Raw genomic sequence first — 24,583 nt, forward strand, 5'->3', positions numbered from 1 at the left:
CATCTTCAGAGCATTTCACTCCAAAGCAGCACAATATACATACTTTTCAAGTGCGCGTGGAACATTTTCTAGATAGACCACATGTTAGGATACAAAAGAAGGTTCGACTAATTTAAGATAACTTAAATCATATCAAGCATGTTCTATGACCACAATGATATGAAACTAGAAATTGATCACAAGAAAACTGAAAAACATCCAAAGACACCGAAACCAAATAACATGTTAGTAAACAATGAAAGGATCAACAATGAAATCAAGGAAGAAATCAAAAGATACCTTGAAACAAATTTAAATGGGAACAAAAAGCCCCAAATCAGTGGGACACTGAGAAAGCAATCCTAAGAGGGACATTCATAACATTACAGGGCTATTGCCAAAAAAAATGAAGAAAAAGGAAAAAAAGAAGCTTACAAAAACAATCTAATTTGACAGTTAAAGGTACTTGAGAAAGAAAAACAAAGACCAAAGTGAGTAGAAGGAAGGAATTAATAAAGACAGAGCAGAAATAACTGTAACAGAGAATAAAACATTGATACAAAAGAACAATGAATGCAAGAGCTGGTTCTTGGAAAAGGTAAACATGACTGACAAAGCTTGAACTACACTACTCAAGATAAAAAGAGAAAAGTCCCAAAAAAATCAGAAGTGAAACAGTAGAAATGCCAAGTCACACCTAAGAAATAAAAAGGATTGTAAGAAAATATTATGAACAATCATATTCAAGCAAACTGGACAATGTGGACAAAATGGAAAAATTCCTGGAGGCATAAAATGATCCACAAATAAATAGGGAAGAATCACAGAATCTGCATAGACACTTTACACCTAAGGAAATTGGAGCAGTAATAAAAAAAAAACTCCCCAAAAACAGAAGCCCTAGACCAGATGGCTTCACAGACAAGTTTTACCAAACATTCTTAGAAGAACTAACACCTCTCCTTTTCAAACTACTTCAGAAAATTCTAAAGGACGGAAGGATACAAAACTCATTTTATGAGGCCAGGATTATCATAATTCCAAAACCAGATAATGACACTACAAGGAAAGGAAATTTTAGGCCAATATCTCTGATAAACATAGATGATAAATCCTCAACAAAATATTAGCAAACCAAATACAGTAATGCATGAAAAAGATCATACACCACAATCACATTAGATTTATTCCAGGAATGCCCAGGGTGGTACAACATATGCAAATCAATAAATGGAATTCTCCATGTAAACAAAATGAACGAAAAAAGCCACATGATCATATGACTAGAAGCAGAAAAAGCTTTTGATAAAATTAGCATGGATGTATGATCAAAACTCTCAGCAAGGTCAGAATAGAAGGAACATACCCCAACATAATAAAGGCCATTTATGACAAACCCACTGTCAGCATCATGTTCAACGAGCCAAAATTACAAGTGTTCCCCTTAAGATTAGGAATAAGGCAGGGATGTCTGCTTTCACTTCTTTTTCAACATAGTACTGGAAGTCCTAGCCAGTCAGACAAGAAGGAGAAATAAACGGTGTCCACATTGGAAAGGAAGAGGTAAGACTGTCTCTATTTGCAGGTGGCATGATACAGTACACTGAGAACACCCAAGATTCCACTGAGAAACTAGTAGAACTGATAAATGAAATCAGCATATTAGTAAGATACAAAATTAATATCCAAAAATCAGTTGCATTTTTATATGACAACAAACTAATGGAAATGAAAATTAAGAAAACAATTCCATTCATAATTATTTCAAAAAGAAAAAATATACCTAGGAATAAACCAACCAAGAATGTAAAAGACATGCAGGGAAAATTATAAGACACTGTGTCCTTTAAGTTTGTTCCCGTGGGAGGGAAGTGAGGAGGGGTGGGAGGGGGTTCTGGACTGGGAGTAAAAAGGAGAAAACTGTATTTGAACAATGATTAAAATAAAATTAAAAAAAAGAAAATTATAAGACACTGAAAAAATAAATTAAAGAAGAAAGAAATTACTGGAAACACATATCATGTTAATGGATAGGAAGACTTCACATCACTGAAATGGGGAAACTGGAGACAACTATGCTTGAATAGCAATAAAAAAGTACACATATACAGGAAAACAACTTTTAATTACAAGGAGGAGTCAAGGCTAACTTTGTTGGTATGGAAGGATGTCCAGTTTCATGCCAAGCTGCTGAAATTGGCCAATCAATTCATAAATGCAGAAAGCCTCCAAAGTGTACAGCTAATGTGTTATTCAGTATTGTTTTTTTTTTAATCTGGCAAAGTACATATTAAGAAGAAAGGAGTGTTTCAATGTTATTTTTAGTATATTCTTAGCAGACAAATTGATACATGTGCTTGAATTTACAAGGTCACTGTACACTTTGCTCCTATAAAAATATGGATTCTTATTTCCTATGGAATACTCTAGGTCATTAAGTACATTATGATCTACAATAAAACTCAGTTTTAAAGTTTAAAAAATGTCTGTACTACTCAAAGCAATCTATAGATTCAATGCTCTTCCTATGAGGATACCAATGGAATTTTTCAAAGGACTAGAATTAATATTTTAAACATTTATTTGGAACCACAAAGGCCCCACATGGCAACAGCAATCCTGAGAAAGTGGAACAAAGTTGGAGGAATCACACTACCTAATATCACACTATACTACACACACACTATACTACACTATATCACACACTACCTAATATCACACTATGCAAGGTCATAGTATTCAAAACAGCCTGGTAGAGGCATAAAAACAGACACAGAAACAAATGTAACAGAGTAGAGAGACCAGAAATAAAGCCACACCATTTTAGTCAATTAATATTCAACAGAGGAAGCAAACAAATACAATAGGCTAAAGATAGTTTATTCAATAAATGTGTTGGGAAATTGGCAGATTCATGTAGAAAAATGCAACTAGACCACCTTCTTACACAACACATAAGAATGAATTCAAGATGGATCAAGGATTAAACATAAGACAAGCAAACATAAAAATCCTAGAAGAAAACATAGGCAGCTAAATCTTGGATTTTGCTTGTAGAAATATGTTTTTGGACATACCTCCCTAGGCTAGGGAAACAAAAGAAAAAAGTAAACAAATAGGACTACATCAAACTAAACCATTTTTGCACAGCAACAAAAATTGGCAAAATAAAAAGACTGGCCACAAATCGGAGAACACATTTGCCAATACATGTGATAAGGGGTTAATATTGAAAATTTATACAGTACATACAGTACGCAACACCAAGAATGAAATAAACAACCCAATTAAAAAATGGGTAAAGGACCTGAATTGATCCTTGATCAAAGAGAAACATACAGATGGCCAATAGACATATGAAAAGATGCTCAACATCACTAATCATCAGAGAAATGTACATTAAAACCACAATGACACACAATCCCACACCTGGGAGAATGGCTATCATCAATAAATCAACAAGTGTTGCAGGCAAAGGGGAACTCTTCTGCATTGTTGCTAGGAATGCAGGCTAGTGCAGCCACAATGCAAAGCATTGTAAATATACCTCAAAAATTAAATATGGATCTGTCTTTTGGCCCAGGATCCAATATCTGGAAATATATCTGAAGGAACCCAAAACACTAATTCAAAAGAACATAAACATCCCTATGTTTATTGCAAGGTATTTACTATTGCCAAGATAAGGAAGTATCCCAAGTCTCCATCAATAGGTGAATGGAGAAATCAATTATAGTATATTTACATAATGGAATGATACTTGACCATGAAAGAGAAAAGAATTACCTTTTTTGGCCAAGAGTGAGGCATAGGTAAATACACTTTGCTTCCTTGCACAATCGAAAGAAAAACAAAAACAAATTAAAAAAAATAAAACAACCAGAACTGCCATAAAATGGAACTGTGTGGAAGTCTGACAACCTAGGAGTTAAAGAACAAACATTCATCCAGACTGCACCACAACACCTCGACATGGGTTCCCCCACCCTGGCAAATACCAAAAGTTCTGCCCCTTACAACATAACGCGTACACCAAAACAAGGAAATGTGGCCTAAATTAAAGAATAAAGTAAAGCTCCAGAGAAAGAACTAAGCAACAAAGTGATCTCCAACTGATCCAGATGCAGAGTTCAAAACACTGGTAATCAGGATGCTCACCAAAATGGTTGAGTATGGTCACAAAGTAGAGGAAATATTGAAATCTATAAAAAGTGAAATACAGACAAATATACAGGGAATTAACTATGAAAGGAAGGAAACCAGGACTTTAACCAGTGATTTGGAGCAGAAGGAAGAAATGAACATTCAATCAGAACAGAATGAAACAAGGATTCAACAAAAAATGAGGAGAGGCTTAGGGACCTAGGGGACAACTTGAAAAGTTCCAACATCCCAATCATAGGGGTTCAAGAAAAAGAAGAGGAAAAGCAAGAAATTGAAAACTTATTTAAAACACAATGAAGGAGAACTTCCTTAATCTGGCAAAGGAAATAGACTTGTAGGAAGTCCAGGAAGCTCAGAGAATCCCAAAGAAGGTGGATCCAAGGAAGCACACACCAAGGCACATCATAATCACATTACCCAAGATTCAAGATATACAAGGAGAGAATCTTAAAAGCAGCAAGAGAAAAGGAGACAGTTACCTACAAAGGTGTTCCCATAAGACTATCAACTTATTTCTCAAAAGAAACCTTGCAGGCAAGAAGAGGCTAGAAAGAAGTGTTCATACTCATGAAAGGCAAGGACCTACATCCAAGATTACTCTATGCAGAAAAGCTACCATTTAGAATGAATGGGCAGATAAAGTGTTACCCAGATAATGTGAAGTTCAAGGAGCTCCTCTTCACCAAGCCCTGGCTATATCAGAAGTTAAATAGGCTTATCTAAGAAGATGAAGAAGATCAAACCTATGAACCTTAAAATGTCAACAAACTCACAACTATCAACAACTGAACCTATAAAACAGAAAAGAAAACTAAGCAAACATCTAAGAGAGGTACAGAATCACAGAAATGGAGATCACATGGAAGGTAATCATCGGGTAAGGTGAGGGGGGAGAATGGGGTAAAGGTCCAGGGACTAAGAAGCATAAATGGTGGGTAAAAAATAAACAGGGGGAGGTTAAGATAGTATAGGGAATGGAGAAGCCAAAGAATTTAATGTATGACCTATGGACATGAAGTAAGGTGGGGGTGGTGGGGTGGTGGGGAATGCTGGTGGGAAGGGGGTGCAGAGTAGAGCGCAACAAAGGAGAGAAAAAATAGGACAACTGTAATAGCACAATCAATAAAATGTACTTTCAAGAAAGGTTGTTTTGGCTCCACAGGGTCTCTTCAAATATCATGTCAATTAAGAGCAATATTTTGTATTACTTTAGAAATAGCATTAGGATTGCAATGTGTTATACTGAATCTGTAGTTTTGTACAGTATGGACAGTTTAACAATACTAATCTTGAAAACTATGATTTTTGTTCCTAAAGAGTATGGATTTTGGAAGAAGCAGTGGCTGTGTTTTGCTTTTTTCTTTGATATATTCGTGCTCATTACTCTGAGGGGTTTGACACTACTTTCACACCTCACTTAAAACTCCCTGAGGTAAGGACAGAGCAGAGCTTTTGAGATAGTAGATTCAGGAACTCTGAAAGGAGATTAAGAAAGCTAGACAACTTGAGTGAAGTGGGAAAATTTCTGGAACAATATAATCTTCCAAAATCAAATCAAAAGAAGCAGAAAGCTTCTTCTGTTATCAGCCTTAACAGACTGATAAGAGCTGGTGAAATTGAAGCAGTAATCAAAAAACTCCCAGCACACAAAATCCCTGGAGTGGACGTTTTCACAGGAGAATTTGACAAAACATTAAAAAAGAGGTACCCCTCTCCTTCTCCAACTATTCCAAAATATTCAAGAAGAGGGAAGACTCCCAAACTCTTATATTTAAACCAACAACCAAATTAACCAAGTTAAGTGGAAATTATGATTAGAAATCTTATAATAACAATTATGACTTATGTTTTGTGGTATTAATTTACCCTTTATAGAAACTAATAAATCTAGTAATATAATGGCAAAACTGTGATGAAATGTTAAATAGCCATTAAAATAATGTTTTGGAGGAATATTTACTTTATTTTTTAAAGATTATATTTATTTATTTTTAGAGAGGGAAGGGAGGGAGATAGAGAGAGAGAGAAACATCAATGTGTGGTTGCTGGGGGTCATGGCCTGCAACCCAGGCACGTACCCTGACTGGGAATCGAACCTGCGACACTGGTTTGCAGCCCATGCTCAATCCACTAAGCTACGCCAGCCAGGGATTCTTCGTTTTACTGTTCTTTTTTTTATTGTTGTTCAAGTACCAGTACCTCATTCCTGAAATGCCAGCAACCTATTCCTCCTCCTTCTACAGTTCCTTCACAATTTCCTGTGCTCAGGATTTTCTTTTCTTTTCTGTTTGTTTTTTTTTAGTTTTTGCTTGTAATTGTCCTCTTTCTTCCTTTTTTTTTCTTTTTCATCTCCTTTATATTTCCTCCACTACAATTCCCCAATAAAAGTCAAGAAAATGAAAATAAAAATTGAGAAAAAAATGATCCAGAATTCTACCAGCTTTTTTCAGGAATAAACAAGCCAGTTTTACACAGAGGAGAACCAGGATTATATACATATACCTAAAACTAAAAAGAATACAAAAATCTACCTAAAAATGTCAAAGATTTTCTCCAGGACCCTCTTGGGATTGCAGAAAAATTTAGTTTAATGGTCAAAATTTAAGATCACAGTCATTCTGACCTATTCCAATTAATAACTAGTGGTTCCTGGAAGTAAAGGAACAGAATTACCAAATAAGGTTAAAATTATAAAAAACTGAAATAAGATTTAGAAAAATAAAAATACAAAAGCAAGCATATTATTGCTTAGTGGACTATGAGGGGGTTTCCCTTTCTCCTTACTAATCAATAGATAGAAATTAAAATTACTATAATAGGGGAAATTACTAAGGCCCTTGTAGGCACTGGGACTGCTTAATTTGTTCTTAACAATACACAATTAGGAGTAAAGCTTTGGTGCAAATGGTAGGGATATCGTTCCAACTAATGACAGTTCTTAAATCAAAATGTCTCCCCTTCCAACTATAAAATGTTATGAGCCAACATATTTTTTTTTACTGGTCTAATCAACCTCAGTATACCTGACAGGTAAAGATTTTTTTTTTAAATCTGGTACCCACATATTTTTTCCTGGAAGTGTGAAATGTATTTGAATACTGAAATAATTGGGAAAATAATAACTATCAAGGAATTTTCACAAGAAAAATTAAAAATCTTGACACTCAATGTTTCTTGCAGGATGTGTGAATACAACTTTGAGCCCCTTCTAGTACAGATACTGTTGAGATCAATCAGCCACTCCCCCTAAGATGACTGCCAACAATATTTTGCCTCTCCCTAATATTTGCCATTTTACACTAAGACCTGATGCACTAGCTGGAATTAAGGCCATTATACAAAATTATTTTAAAGGGAGTCATAATTTATATAGAAGCTTCTGTAATTCTTCTCTTGCCAGTAAAGAAACCTAGTAAAAATCAAGATTTTTACATACTCACAGAGCTATAAATAGAACAGTTATTTCTAGATATTCTATGATTGCAAATCCACACCCCTTATTATCAGCCATTTCTGTGGACTGTAAACACTTTTCAGTAATAAATTTATGTAGTGCCTTGGTCAGCATTTCAATAAAAAATGATGCAAAGTCATTATCTCTTTGCCTTCACTTGGGAAGATTGCTAATTTACTTATACTAAAATGACCCAGGGATATACAGAGAGCCTCACCTATTTCTCCCAGATATTGAAAACTGATTTAAATAATGTTAAATTTCTTAAAGTTTCCACTTTAATCCAATATGTAAATGATATACTTTTATGCTCTAGGACATTACTAGACTTACAAAAGTACACAATTTACTAGTTACAGCACCTAGCAACAAAGAGTCATCAGGTCTCAAAGGATAAGTTTCAGTTATGGGTACCTCAAGTAAAATAGATTGGCCATCTTATGTCTAAAGATGGATACTAATTAATCTTGAAAGACTCAGAAAGATCTTATTTTTTCCTGTTTTAAAATATGGAAAGAAACTTAGAGGATGCCGGGTTTCAGTGGATATTGTCACAATTGGATGTAGAATCTTTCCAATTTTTATTTGTTCTAATATAGCCAAATTGACCTGATCTAATTCATGGAACTACCCCATTTGCACCTCCCCCCAAAAGTAGTAAGACGTAAAATCTCTAAAGAATTATACATTTAAGAATTAACTTTCTAACTTTTTATATCAAAACATTTTGGAAGTTCTAACTCAAAACATAGAGTTTATCATAGATTTATATGACATTATCATCAGCAATTAGACTCAGAAGCCAAAGAGCTCCCTCCACGCATGACAGCCCTCTCTGCTTTAGACATATTACACAAACAAAAAGAAAAGAGACTGATGGGCTCTCTATTTTTTATGTTTTCAGTATTTTGAATCTCCATTGAATTCCCATCACCCTCAACACTTCTGTAAGTTTCTCACATTCTGCATCAATTATTTTCGACTTGATGTAACAGTCTCATCACAGCAAGTTTGCTCCCTCCTTTGCAGAATAAAAACATTCATGGCTGCATTTTGCCCACTGACCATCTCTTTGTTTCCAGGGATGGTTCACAGGAAAATCCTTGCTGATGCTGACTTAATGTGGTTTAATATGAATCTGTGAACGATGAACAGTATTATTACCAAATTGGATAGGCAATAATTAGTATGATGGACACGACTAGAGGTTTTATTTACCCAAGTAAGATACTCCCAACAATCTGAATTAATTGTTCTAACTCCAGCTTGTCAATTTTCAAAAAATGATATTCCACTTGTTTGCACTAATAATAGCTATGCCCTTGATGCAGCTCACAACTATAGATGTTGTAGAAACAGCAATCCTTCTGAACTTTTTCAGAGAAGTGTATTGAAGACAGAATATAGATTGCAGAATTATTAGATGTTATACAGATATTGAAACAATTGTCAGTTATGAGAATTTGAAGGCCTCTGAAACTGCTACCATGAAAGCAAAAAGAATTCATTCAGCAGATGTTGCAGCTATGTGGGCAGTATTTAACAGGCAAATTATTTTGGTCAGAGAATGCTTGTTGCTTCCTATTAAATCAATTACAGGCTCTCCTTTGTAATTCTAGTGGACCACTGCGCAAAAGGGAAAGGGGGTCTGGAAACGAAAGAACAGGAGGAAATTTGAACCAGAGAAATATGTATGATGTCAAACAGAGACCAATGTTTCTTGTATGGTGAACTCAATTATTGACATTTTAACATGCACATGAACTAACACATTTGGTGTTTAAAAATGTGATTTTGTCCCTGGCTGGTGTGGGCTCAGTGGCCTGAGCTCCAGCCTGTGAACCAAAAGGTCAGTGGTTTGATTTGCTAGTCAGGGCACATTCTTGGGTTGCAGGCGAGGTCCACAGTAGGGGGTGCAGAAGAGGCAACCACACACTGATGTTTCTCTTCCTCTCTTTCTCCCTCCCTTTCCCTCTGTCTAAAAATAAAATGAATAAAATATTTTAAAAATATGATTCATGCAGTAAATAATAGTACTGAAAACCTCTTACTATAGCTCAAAGTGTCTGGCAGATGTTCTATTTGTCCAAATATTACACAGAGCCCAAAAACATTCCCCACTTTCTTCAGGTATACCACTTGACATATGGGTGGCCCTTCCTCTGCCATGTAATTTGTCATGTAATTTAAATATTCTGGCCTGATACTAACCAATTAGGGGAGACCGCAACCCTAAAATGGCACACCTGAAGATGCTGATGAATATTTTTTGAGATTTTGCCAGACCAAACATAAAACTTTTACCTTTTGAAAACCATAAATCTCCCTAAGACAAAGAAATTTATATGCATCCTTCTTCAGTACACCTACTGAAAACTTTTTTGTTTAGTTAAATTTCTTTCTTCTACTGTCTGACGTGAACCCATGAGACTTGCAACCAGGGGAGCAACAGGCAATGGTAGCTTGTTACAGGAACCCCTTAAACTTTACTCAGAGCTCCTTTTGTGTGATTCTGCAATGTGCAGACAGCACCCATCCATCATATCTGTCCCTTAAAGTTGTAAGAGAACCACAGCAGCCCCACCTACTTTCTCTTCTGTTACCCTTTTTATTATAGGCCCACCCTTGGTTCACTCTCCCCAGCTTTAATACATATATGCTCAAAATCACCTGAGCTTACTTTGGGGAACTCTTCCCGCACAGAGTCAAGAATCCATGCACTATTGGCTGCCCCTTGGCAATCCTGCCCTGAGCCAGGTCCCCTTTCTGGAAACATTTTGAGATTTAGAAGAAATGCAACTGCAAAAGGAAGAAGAGGGATATGTGTGTTTTAAGAGAGGTAAAAAGAGTGTAGTTTATCCTTACAAGTCAGTCATTTCTGAATGAGTAAAAAGAGACAAACTAAGATCAAGGGAAGTTGTAGAAGGTTAGTGGGAAAAATATTGAGAAATTTTTATGAATAAACACTAGAATATAATTATTTGAATGACCTTATACAATAACTCAACAAGGATTCTTAACTATATTAATTTAAAGGGAAGCTGAAGTGGGTTGAAAACAGGACCCTCCATACCTGCTGCTGAAGCAGAGGAAAGGTACTTATGAAACTCTTAATTTCCTCCTCACCTGTGGAACTTTCAGACAGCAAATGTACTTTACAACATTGTGTTCTTACAGCTCAGTCTCCAAATAAATCTTAAGGTTACATCTTCCAAGTGTACAACTAGCAGAAATCTGATTAATAATTAATAACACTTGGGCTGTAGTGAATAAGAACCCATCTCACAGACAGATGATTAAAAGTGGATTCATGTATAGTGTGCCCTCAAACTATCGGTAAATGTAATACAAGATGCAAAACACGGAGACATGAGACAGGAAACCTTAGATCATAATAGCTTATAGGTTAGAAATGATCCAGAGTGTTTTTCAAATAAAGGCCTGTGGGACCAACTGCCTCCAATTTACCTACTTTTAACTTTTAAGAACATTTGGCTTTGACTTCCATCCACGGTTAAGTTCTTTCTGCATCACCAATGGTTTATGGTTCAGCAAGACAAACACTGACACTTAGACTTCCTTAATGTCCCTTCCCAGCACTGTGAGACAATATTATCTAACTATAAGATGGCTCACCAATGCATCCTTTAGGTTGATTTATTATAGAAAGGGGTAATGTGTACACAAAAGTGTCCACATACTAAAACTGATGAGCTCAGGGGAGGTTTGAAAGGTGGCATGTCCACCTCAGAAACCTAAAATAACCAAATAGGAGGGTTTGAAATTAAAACTTTTTACCAAAAGCAAGTCGTGGTGGACAGTCATGTCCTAGGTTAGTGTCTATCTTGACAAAGGTCCAACTTTAACTTAACTGAGGGTTTCTTCTTGCCTCTACCTTAACACATCTTAAAATGTCAGGGTGGAGACAACATACCTTCTCATGACTATGGCTATTGTGTTTGCTGTAAGCTGCTAACTTTCCTGTACCAACCAACCTACTATTTGTATGAGTCTATTCGTTTTACTTTTCACACAATCTCAAAGCTTTCTACAGTTTTCTTTTCCCCACATCCCTAATGTATTGCCAATGAATTTCATGTAACCTTTCCAACCTCTGGCTCTGAAAGTTCTGTACAAAATGAGATTTAAAATTGTCATTCTTCAGAACATTTTCTCAATTCATTGAGATTTTTTTCTTGACAATTATCATCATTTCTGCCTCAAATGCACTCATAAAAATTCTCTTTAGTTTGAAGCATTTCTTATCTTGACAGCTGAAAATTCCAAGCTTCTGATCAGAACTTGGTCTTTCTGGTGACCTGCCCTCACTCTGCAACTATCCAGAGGCCTGCCAAGAATTGCCTTATCACAACAAAAGGCACTCCTGTCACCCACATCCCTTAGAAAATTTCAAACATTTTAGTTGCTCTTTTCTAAAATCTAAGAAAGAAAACCAAACATATTTTTATGACATCACAGGAGAGAACTGACGCTTAATGAGGCAGAGTCAGTCACCCAGAGTCACGCCTCCTGCATGTGGGCTCAGACATGCTAGGTACTGTCTTTGGCACCTGGCAATCTATTCTTCCTTTTTTTGTATCAGAGGAACTGAATGGAAAAAGGCTATCTTTCCCCAAATCCTAGTGATTGAGAATCCAGATGTGAATTAAATGCAGTTTCTGTGGTTCACTGGTTCATCATTGAGGAGGCAGAGGGAGACTGGGTCATCAGCTTCATGTGAAGAAGCAGGTGTTTCTGTCCCTCTGGGTGGGGCTGTGGCCATGCAGTTTTGAGACCAGATTTCCGGGGGTAACTCCCTAACTACTATTTCTATAGCTACTAAGTGGTTTTACAAGCGCTGATTCTTTGAATTAAAGACTTTTCTGCACACAAGTTCATGGCAAGTTTACTTGTAAAAACCCAAAATTGGAAACAACACAAATGTCCATAAAGGGGTGAACAGATAAACATTGGAGTCAGCATGAGAGGAGGCCGCCACCTGCTTGGGGACATCCTAGGGTAAGTTTTTACTTCTCATCCAGTCAGGAGAAAGGAAAAGAACCTCTTGATAGTGAGGGGTTGGACCCCACTTTATATGCCCCAGAATCACAGCCATCCAAAGGCCCAGCTTGAGAGGTATGTCTCATCATCACAGACCTGTGTTCTCCCTGTTCTCACAGATATCTGACTTGACAGAATCTATGAATCCACATCCCCTGGTAGAGTTGCTACAAGGTGAGGAAAGACCTTATAAGAATCAGGGATGACTTTTCATTCCCAGAGATCCTGGTTTATGGGATACCTGACTGCTTTTATGAAGTCATCTGTCTTTCATGATGTCCTGGGAAATAAGGGATATGTCCTGTGAAGAATGGGGCAGGAGAAACCATAATCTATGGTTGCTTCCATGTCAAAGTGGCTGAGGATTCTACAAAGAACTATCTTCCCCTAACAAAAGAACTGGCAGGGCCCCTATTTGAGTATTTGCATGGAGATACTCCAGATTCTGGGCCACTAGGCAGCATATCAGTTGACAGCACAAAAGAGAAGAAGAGAGCCTTTCACATACACATAGTCATCTCTGAGGATTCCTGCTGGGAGAAAATAAAACCTTCTCAGAGCCTTTGAAATCATGAAGCAGCCTGGATTCCCAGATGGTTTCTTTGAAATAAACAGAAACGATCACCATTTTATCAGGACAACTAGGGCTCTCTGTGGTGAGGACCTATCCAAGACCAAGTCACTACAGAGTGCAACGCCAGCATGAGTGTGTTGGGAACTGCCCTGACTGGTATCAGAAGCTGAAACCCCCGCCTAGCTAAGGCTAAGGGAACGCCCTTGGAACTGTAAGCCAGCAAGGAGATAAAAGCTTATCTTCCTGGCAGGAATGCTGCTTCTGCTGCTTTATTCATGACTGAACCCCCAAAAAGCTTGGTCGGTTAGCCAAAGACGGGTAAGATTCCCCAAGGGGGGAACGAACTAAGACAGGCACGATCACTTTGGGAGGCCCCCCCAAAAGAAGGACTTGGGGGGCTGCAGCAAAAGGGGGTGATGGACCCTCACTCCTTGGCTTTGACATAGCCTGAGATTTCATCGTCTGGGAGAAAACCACCTTGTCTCCCAGTTGCCTTAGTTCCCTTGCTCCACCTAAGCCTGAAACAATGACAGGGTGGTGCAGCTTGGTACTGAGAAGTGCGGATTCCCCCGGAGTGATCAGGCCTAAGAAAGAACATGTAAATTACTGTGAAACCTCCTTTGTTTAGAATGCTCTCAGTTGAATGAGAAGGGTCTTAGGAGGAAGTTATTTTGTTCCTCAGTCTTACAGCTCTTTGACCCCCAACTCAATAGATCGGAAGAGTTCCTTGTTTTCTACAGTTCCTTACTTCCCCCTAATGAGTACTGAACTCTACCTGAATTATTATGCAGAATGAGCCTAATAAAAGCAGGTATGGATGGTAAATCGGCACGCTCCCCACTAGGGGGGGTGGCCATTTCATCCCTACTTCCCCACAGAAACTAGTCTGTCTCTGTGCATGTGTGTTTTTTCTCGCGTGTTTATCGTCGAGCCATCCACAGCATTCTGTGGTCACTGCTGGCCGGTGACCCACGCGCAACATGAGTGGGTCATCCTGTCAGGGACACATGTGCCCCCATCAGCCTTGCTATTGTAAGTGTACCCTACAGGCCAGTAGAATCAACCTCTCCTGAGAGCTTGTCAGGTGCAGAGTCTCTGACCCACTGCACCCAGTAAGAATTGGCAGTTCAAGAGGACGTGGAGAATTTCCCTGTGCACAGGAGTGCAGGAGAAGTGGTTCTACTTTTACATGAAGGGATGTTGCTCTGAAAGGGCACCCACATTACCAAGACAGCTGCTAAAGCTGCATTTTTAGGTGTCACCTGGGAGTTGCAATGTTTACAAAATTTCACAATCACGTCCTTGTGGCAGGTTTTTTGGGTTTAGCTCAAGATCACCTGACTTTAGCTCAAGTCAATTGTGAAAGAGAGAGGGATGAGGCAAAGACTACTGTACACCTGACAGGGAGCTGTGGAGAATGCCTGAAACCTGAACAACCCAGGCTTGTGCTTTCCCAAATAGCACATGGGAAAGGATGTTTGTGTATTTATGTGCATGTGTGCATGTGTGCATGTGTGTGTGGTTCCTCAGTTCTTAAGGAACCAAAATATACAGGAGCAGTTGTAGTAAGAAGGGACAAGGGTGGAACAAAGGAGGGAAAATACTGGGATAGTCTTATGCACATACTCTGCTCCCAGCTCTCATGAAAAGAATGGTAACCTTGCCACAGAATAAAGCTCAGCACACAGGTAGGACACACAGCAGATTGCACCATTTTGGACAGATGTGCCTTGAGCCTTATAGAACCTCCAGCTTCTCTCAAAGAGGTAGCCACAGAAGAAAAAACATACACTATATGGTCTCTTTCCATCTCTAGCCACATAGGATTTGTCCATTGGTAAGGGCTCCTGCTGGTTGGTAAGTAGGAGACAATTCCTTGGGTAGACTAAGGATCTGACACAGAGACTGGCCTGGATCTGCTGAAGACACCAGTGCTCTGAGAAAAGAGGGAATGCTTCTGTTTGGACCTGAGGATGAAGGAAGAAGGAGCAGAGTACAATGGCAAAGGCAACCCAGAAAGACTAAAATCTCATAACCTGGAAGTGGTGACAGGCAAGAAAACCTGAATTGCTGCTCCCTTCCTCTTACTGATTATTGAACATTAAATTATGAAAACTGAAAATAATAATAATGATTTATGTCAGGAAACACAGGAACAAAATTTAACTGGGGTGCTAGACATTGCCTTTACTACAAACCTCATAAATTAGTTAATAAACACCTGGAGTCATTCATTCAATCCCATGTATTTCCAGGCTGTTGCAGTCACTGGAGGTACAAGATAAGACAAGCCCTGCTCTCATCGAGCCCATGTTCTATGGAGGAGAGAGGGAGAAGGAAAGATGTAGGTGTGATGTCAGGTACCCAAAAGTGCCATGAAAACAAACAAACAAACAGAGCAGAGTCAAGTCAGAAAGTCAAAACATAATCTTTATAGAAGGTGGTTAGCAAAGGAATCTTTTGAAGGCACTCCTGAGTGTGGGAAGGGGTCTGAGCACACAGTGAGGAGGTGAGTGAGACAAACACCTGCAGAAGAGTATTTGAAACTGAAAAAATAACAGTTTCAGAGGTGCTGAAGTAATGGGGACCTTGCTGTTGACCTTGACTATGGGACACACACACTCACATGTAGACTAAGGTTGAGAGATAATGAGACCTGCTCAGGATCCAGAGCCTCATCTTTTCATACAAAAACATATACATAAATATTGATCTTTTTTTCTTATTTCCTGGTCTCAGTCCTAAACTTCTGGGGTGTGCCCACCATAGCCCAACTCCCCATTGTGTTGACCACTGCTGCCAAAGGGAAAGATGTTCTTCTATGTATACACAATAAGACTCCTGATGCTGTTGGCATCTTGTGGTACAAGGGATGGTGTTACAGGGTGCAGCCAAGAAAGGGGACCCCGAATGGGAATTTGAAATGGGGTCCAGAACTTAAGGTGTCCAGGAGATTTTAAGATGTCTCCATCCCCCCACCCAGGGTGTGGGTTGGGGGAAGGGACAAATGGAGCAGGGCCATTGAGAGCTGTTTTGCATAGCAACAGCCTTGCAGCTAAGCTCTGGCTTGGTCATTTAACATATCTATAGCCTTTGGCTGGTTGCATGTATATGTTAAATAGCTGTGATCATCTCTGAGCCAGGGGAATGGAAGTAACTTCCCCACCAAGACGAGACCGGGGGCAGATCCCCCAAGCTACAGCACCTGCGTGGGAACTCGGAGAAGACTGGCTCCAGAACACGGGGCCACACCTGCCCAGACTCATGATGGCAGCCCAGTAAAGCTGGAAGGATATGAATTCTGGCATGTGAAGCCGAGTGTGGGAGGAGTCGGAAATGAGGCTGCAGAGGAAGATTGGCCGCGGGGATTTAAAACCCAGACTTGGTGGCCATTTAGGAGAGAGAACCATGCTGCTTTGAGAAAGAGAGCCATGCGCATGCCTGAGGAGGTGAACCATGCACAGCCCTGAGAGGGAGAGAACCATGCGGCTTTAGCAGAATAGGGAGGACCTCAGCCATTGAGGGAGAACTGTGCTGCTTTAGGAGAGAGAACCACACAGCCTTGACAGAGTGGAGACTCCCGCAGCCCTGAGAGGGAGAACCACGAGGCCTGGACAGAGTGGGGACCCCCGCAGCTTTAGAAGGGGAGCCACCACCTGGTTTTAGCAGAGATCCCGGCGACTCAGCCAAGGGTGCCGGAAACCCAGGGAGGTCTCCCAGTTGAGATGGAGGACTAACTGGGAAGAACCAGAGGACTGCCTGAGCCATGGACTTCTATTTTCTTTCCTGAGATACGGTACTCTGGACTGGGCAAAGGGGGAAGGAAGGAAGGACTGCGTGTTTGTGGGTGTTTTTAGGGACTTTAGGATTTTTGATAAAGACATTAGGTCACTACTTTAAGTTAGTATAGCATTAAATAAACATTTCCTTTCCTTTTCACGAATCTCTAGCATTGAGAGACGTCTTTCCTCTGGCGGCAGACATAATGGACCCGGGGCCTTCTTTCAATAATAGTATATTGTCTCAGGCCCTCCTTGTTGTGTTCTGTAACAATGGCTTACACTGAAATCATGTAATTGGAATTATTGACTTAAGATCAAGGCAACATAGAATAGGACCTACATAGATTGAATGCGAGATCATAAACAATGATGTGTCCTCACTGATAGAGAAGGTCATCACGAATGGTGTAGGAATGTACACCTTGGAGGAGCCTTCCTTCAAGAATAAATTTAAAAAATGAAGAAAAACAAATAGGATTCAGACAGCTTAATGTATACAGTGAGTGATTCCTCTCTGACTTCTGGGTGTGGGGTGGGTGATTTCTACTTCACACACAGGAAAGATAATCCTTAAATCTACCACATGTCATTTTGTTTCTGGTTCAATTTTGACATTTAATTCAGGATTCACAGAGTGCAGACAAACTTCTTAAGATCTCACTTTCCTTCTCAACTTGTGATGCGTGGGTCACCGGCCAGCAGTGATAATGGAATGCTGTGGATGGCTCATCGAAAACACATGAGAAAAAACATGCACAGAGACAGACTAGTTTCTGTGGAGAAGTAGGGATGAAATGGCCACATTTTCTGGGGAGGAGCGCGCTGATTTACAGTCCATACCTGCTTTTATTGGGCTCATTTTGCATAATAATTCAGGTAAAGTACAGTACTCATTAGGGGGAAGTAAGGAACCATAGAAAACAAGGAACTCTGCTGGTCTATTTTGAGTCGGGGTAAAAGAGCTGTAAGACTTTGAGGAACAAACTAACTTCCTCCTTGGACCCCTCTCATTCAACTGAGAGCATTCTAAACAAAGAAGGTTTCACAGTAATTTACATATTCTTTCTTAGGCCTGATCACCCGGGGAATCTGCCCTTTTCAGCACAGAGCTGCACCACCCTGTCATTGTTTCAGGCTTAGGTGGAGCACGTGAACCAAGGCAACCAAGAGATAAGGAGATTTTCTCCCAGACCATGAGAACTCAGGCTATGTCAAAGCCGAGGAGCGAGGGTCCATCACCCCCTTTTGCTGCAGCCCCCCAAGTCCTTCTTTTGGGGGAGCTCCCAAAGTGATCGTGCCTGTCTTAGGTCATTCCCCCGTTGGGGAATCTTACCCGTCTTTGGCTAACCGACCAAGCTTTTGGGGGTTCAGTTATGAATAAAGCAGCAGAAGCAGCATTCCTGCCAGGGAGATAAGCTTTTGTCTCCTTGCTGGCTTATGGTTCCAAGGGTGTTCCCTTAGCCTTAGCCTAGGTGGGGGTTTCAGCTTCTGATACCAGTCAGGGCGGTTCCCAACAAACTTGCACCCTGCAGACAGTCACTGCTCACAGAAGGATCAGTCAGATAGAAATAACTCAGCACAGTGAAACCGGTCTCAGTTCAGTACCCTGAGCACTTCGAATGAAACATGTGCACAACCAAGAATTTCATCCTCTCAAAATCTCAACCTGATCCTCTCAAACTTTTTCCTCTTTCAGTCAAGGTCAACTCCATTCTTTCTATGCTCAGGTATAAAATCTTTGCATTATTGATGATGCTTCTTTGGCTCTCACAGTCATCTCTAATCCATCAGCACACTGGCAGTCTTTGTCCAATGTGTAGATAAAACCACAACAGTAACGTCCAAGCCAACATTGCTTCTACATCAGGTAAAGTAATAGTCTTCTAACTGACATTTCTGATACCCCCTTCATAAAAATAACATCAATCACACTGGAAAAAAGACCTGTAAGCCTTTAGAGATGAATTGTTTTAAAACCCAAGTCAGGTAATTTTTGTGTCTCTGTTCCCAAAGCCCTCCTGTCACTTGCACCTCAATCACAAAAAATTCCAAATTTTTTACCACCTTCCCAAAGGTCCCACATTAGTGCTTCTCAAACTGCCCATCTACACAGAACACAAAGTTTTTACCAGACTGTCAAGGAACTCAGTGCTTTGGTTCAGAAAGCCTTGCAGTGAAGATCATGTAAGCTGAAATAAACAGGACACTAAGTAATGTGGTTGGTCTACTTTCTGTCCCAGGCTCTTTAATTTCATAAAAATCACTATTTCATAGCACTGTCCTTGAAAATCTGGTTCCTGTTTATATGTTTCCTGTCATTCTTTGTATCCCATCAATTCTGGCCACAGAGGCTATCTGACCTTCAAGTATGGCAAGCAACCCCCTGGTCCAGCTCTACTGCAGAGGCCATTGTCTCTTCCTGAAATAAGCTTTTCCAGAAATCTCCTTGACCCACTTGTCCCTGTTCCATATCTTCTTCCAATGTCACATAGTCATGAAAAATTTTCCAGACCATCTTACAAATGAAAGTAACCCCCAACTCCACCCATTTTCTATCAACTCCATCCAACTTTATTATCCTATAGAGGACCTATCATGATCTTAAAGGCTGCTTGTTTGTTTTTTTATTATCTACCACATCTCTGAAATATCTGAAGCATTGGGCTGGGAACTGTCAGGTTAAATTTCTGTCCCTACATCCTCTATAATCCTGGGTAGATTGTGAGCTCATTGTTTAAAAAGACATTTAACTAACCTGTTAATAACTGCACATTTTAAAGTGAGTAAAATCTCTTCAGTTTTAGTGCATATAAAATGTGAATTATTCCAGCACTGTTATCCTGTTGGAATCATGTAAGGAAGGGCCCCCTTCCTGATATCAATGGCAATGTAACATAAGACACCAAACTTCAAATTTTGCATGACTGACACAGTGAATAACCTGAAAACAAATTCAATCACACTGAGAAATTATCTTATTTATTTTCACAAGGTACTAAAGACACAAAATACTGAGTGAAGTTCTCTAGAGAGGGGACACTGGGATGCTTTTAAGAGTCTGTCCTCCTTGGTTATTATGACTCTACTCAGTCTCTGGGATGGCCCTGAGGAATCTTCACTCTTCTCCCTCTGTGTTTCAGAGATAAAGGGCTCACAGTGGAATTTTCCTATAACAAGGCACAAGACCCTGCTGAACTCCTCTGTTGTCCTCTGTACCTGCCTACCCATGCTACATGGACTAGACACATGGATCCATATTTCTACATTTACTGAATATTGAGTCTCTGACACACATCCTAGTTGGCATGTGTGGTCTTTTTCTTCTCTGAAAACACTACCAGATTTTCAAATTCCTCAAAAAGGACACATTTATTAAAGATAGGATCATTGACTGTCTCTGGGAAATAATTTAGATATTTTGAAAGGCTGTTAAAGTTTTAAAAGATATTACATTTTTCAAAAGGCAATGTCTTTACAAATAATAAGATGACATGGTCATTTTATGCTCTTTAAGCACAAGCTCATTAGTGTGAAAAAAATGAGTATGGAAATTTTAAACAAACATTATTATTTTCTTATTTGAAAAGAACATGGTATTATTTTAATAAATGGCTTCATTAAGGGCCACTTTTCATTTATCAAAAATGTGTCATTATATTTTTCTAAAAATAATGTTTACATTAAAGATAAAGCAATTAAATTCAAAGCTAAAATGATTATAAAACAAAACTAAGAACACCCATTTCTAAGCTCATTTACTTACAAAGAAAGAAAAAACTGATGCTGCATATGCATGAATTAACAAAACAGAGTGAAGCTAACAACTCTGCACCAAGTCAAAAAACAGCTCATTGCCAGCATTCAGAAGCCCCTCTGTGTGCCATCTTGGCTACAATCTACCTTCTTAAACTTAAAGTGACAATTTCCTGAATTTATTGTTTTTTAAAATATTTTATTTACTTCAGTTTTTTTCAATTACACTAAACCTAGAGATCTAAAATTAGAGTTTGTCTTCTCAAACTTCCAATAATGCATATCCCAGACCAAGTGCCAACTTATCCTCAATCTGCCACTCTCTATTAAGTTGTGACAAGCTTGTTAAAATTAGAGTCATTTTTCGTCTCCGTTTTTATTGGAATAAAATATACATGAATGCAATTTGCCCTTGAGATCATTTTTATGTGCACAATATTTTGGCAGTTAAGTACATTTATAATGTTGTGTATCCATAAGCACTATTTATTTCCAATGAGATTTTGTCACTTAAATATTTCAGGGCAATCTGGTATTTTCCGATATTTTACTCAATTTGTAATTAAACCAGAGTAATTAAGGCACAATCATTGCTGCTGGTTTGCAACACATCACCTGAAAACGATATTGCTTCTATTTTATTTGTTTATATGTTTTGATTGTCATCTCTATTACTGCTGCCTTCATTTCTCCCTTCTGGTTCCACCTCTACACAGTGCACACCTGTTTCCTGTGGCCATCACTGCACTGTCGTTTGGGTCTATGGGATACTTATACATATTCTTCCGTTAATTCTATGACCTTTTCTCCAGTTCCACCCTTTCCTTCTGACAGCTGTCAGTCTTTCCCATGCACTTGTGCCTTTGTTTCTATTTTGTTTATTTGCTTCCATAAATAAGTGAGATCATATGGTATTTGTTTTTTCTGACTGTCTTATTTCACATGAAATAGCATGAGTTTTCTCTAAGAATTTTTAAACATCTATTCAAAAAATATGTATTCTCTGAAGTGTGGTCTCTGGTCAAAAGCCAGTTTCATGTTTATTTTTTTTGAAGAGACCCCGAATTGTTACCCACAGTGGCTACATCCATATGGATACTCACACTGAGCCTTTGTTTATATGTCTATCAGCCATCTGCATGTCCTCTTTGGAGAAGTATCTATTCAGGATCTTTGCTTATTTTATAAATTTATTGTTTGTCCCCCTGGTGTTGAGGGGTATAAGTTCATTATGTAGTTTGAAAATTGATCCATTATCCAATATATCACTACCAAACGTGTTTATCCATACAGTGGGCTTTATTTTCATTTTTTTTATGGTTTCTTTTGCTGAGCAGAAAGACTTTCATTTGATGTACTTTTTTTTTAATTATTGTTCAAATACAGTTTTCTGCCTTTTACTCCATATCCAGCCCACTCACCCAACCCTCCCCACTTCTCTCCCATTACCACAGTCCTCCTAGTTTTTGTCCATGTGTCCTTTAAATTTGTTCCTATAAACCCTTCCCATTCTCCCCTGAAATTCCCTCTTCTCTCCCTTCTGGTCACTGTCGGCCTGTCCTCTATTTCAGTGTCTTGATTATATTTTGCTTGTTTCTTTGTTTTGTTGTTTAGGTTCCTGTTAAAGGTCAGATCATATGGTATTTGTCTTTCACTGCCTGGCTTATTTCACTTAGCATAATGTTTTCCAGCTCCATCCATGCTGTTGCAAAGAGTAACAGCTCCTTCTTTCTTTCTGCTGCATAGAATTCCATTGTATAAATGTACCATAGTTTTTGGATCCATTCATTTACCGATAGGCATCTAGGTTGCTTCCAGCACCTAGCTATTGTAAATTGTGCTGCTATGAACATTGGGGTGAATAGGTTCTTTTGAATTGGTGTTTTAGTGTTCTTAGGATATAGTCCCAGGAGTGGAATTGCTGGGTCAAAAGGCAGATCCATTTTTAGTTTTCTGAGGAAGTTCCATACTGCTTTCCATAGTGGTTGTACCAGTCTATAGTCCCACCAACAGTGCACTAGGGAACCCTTTTCTCAACAACCTCTCCAACACTTGTTGTTTGTTGCTTTGTTTACGATGGCCATTCTGACTGGTGTGAAGTGTTATCTCATTGTGGTTTTAATTTGCATTTCTCTGATAGCTAGTGATATTGAACATCATTTCATGTGTCTTTGGATTTTCTGTATGTTTTCCTTGGAGAAGTGTCTGTACAAGTCCTTTGCCCATTTATTAATTGGGTTCCTTGTCTTCTTAGAGTACAGTCGTGTAAGTACTTTATATGTTTTGAAGATTAAACCCTTGTCTGAGGTATCATTGGCAAATATGCTTTCCCATAGAGTTGGTTCTCTTTAATTTTGATACTGTTTTCTTTAGCTGTGCAGAAGCTTTTAATTTTGATGAGGTCCCATTTGTTTATTGTTTCCTTTATGTCCCTTGCCCTGGGGGACATGTCAGTAAAAGAGTTTCTGCATGAAATATCTGAGATTTTCTTACCTACATTCTCCTCTAGGACTTTAATGGTGTCACAGTTTATATTTAAGTCTTTTATCCATCTTGAATTTATTTTTGTATAAGGTGTAAGTTGGTGCTCCAATTTCATTTTTTTTCACATAGCTGTCCAGTTCTCGCAACACCATTTGTTGAAGAAACTATTTTTACTTGATTTTATGTTGATGCTTTCTTTGTCAAATATTAATTGACCATAGTGACAAGGGTTTATTTCTGAGCTCTCTGTTCTGTTCCATTGGTTCATATGCCTCCTTTTATGCCAGTACTAGGCTGTTTTGATTACAGTGGCTTTGTAGTATAATTTTGTATCAGGTATTGTGATCCCTCCTACTATACTCTTTTTTCTCAAAATTGCAGCAGCTATTCTGGGTCATTTATGATTCCATATAAATTTATGAAGTGTTTGTTCTATGTCTGTGAAATAAGCCATTGGTACTTTAATAAGAATTGCATTGCATGTGTAAATTGCTTTGGGTAGTATGGACATTTTGATGATATTAATTCTTCCAATTCATGAACACGGTACATGTTTCCATTTGTTTGTGTCTTTCTTGATTTATTTCCTCAGTGTTATGTAGTTTTCTAAACACAGATCTTTTACTTCTTTGGTTAGGTTTATTCCTAGATATTTTATTTTTCTTTTTGCTATTGCAAATGGGATTTTTCCCTTGATTTCTGTTTCTGCTGTTTCATTGTTGGTGTACAGAAATGCCTCTGATTTCTGGATATTGACTTTGTATCCCGCTGTTTTGCCAAATTCATTTATTAGGTCAAGTAGTTTTTTGGTGGAGCCTATAGGATTTTCTATGTACACTATCATGTCATCTGCAAACAGTGACAGTTTCGTTTCCTCCTTTCTGATTTGGATGCCTTTTATTTCTTTTTCTTGTCTGATGGCGGTGGGTAAAACTTCCAGTACTATATTGAATAGAAGTGGTGAAAGTGGACAGCCTTGTCTTGTTCCTGATCTTAGTGGAAAAGATTTTAATTTTTGCCCATTGAATATGATGTTGGCTGTAGGCCTCTCATATATGGCCTTTATTATGTTGAGGAATGCTCCCTCTATTCCCACTTTGCTGAGTGTTTTTATCATAAATGGGTGCTGTACCTTATCAAATGCTTTTTCTGCATCTATTGCTATGATCATGTGGTTTTTGTCTTTGCTTTTGTTTATTTGATGTATTACATGTACTGATTTGTGAATATTGTACCATCCTTGCATCCCTGGAATGAATCCCACTTGGTCATGGTGTATGATCCTTTTAATGTATTGTTGGATGTGGTTGGCCAGTGTTTTGTTGAGGATTT

The sequence above is a fragment of the Phyllostomus hastatus genome, unplaced genomic scaffold (assembly GCF_019186645.2).
Source record: "Phyllostomus hastatus isolate PE091 unplaced genomic scaffold, TTU_PhHast_1.1 phas_contig_468, whole genome shotgun sequence".
NCBI classification, from domain to species: Eukaryota; Metazoa; Chordata; class Mammalia; order Chiroptera; family Phyllostomidae; genus Phyllostomus; species Phyllostomus hastatus.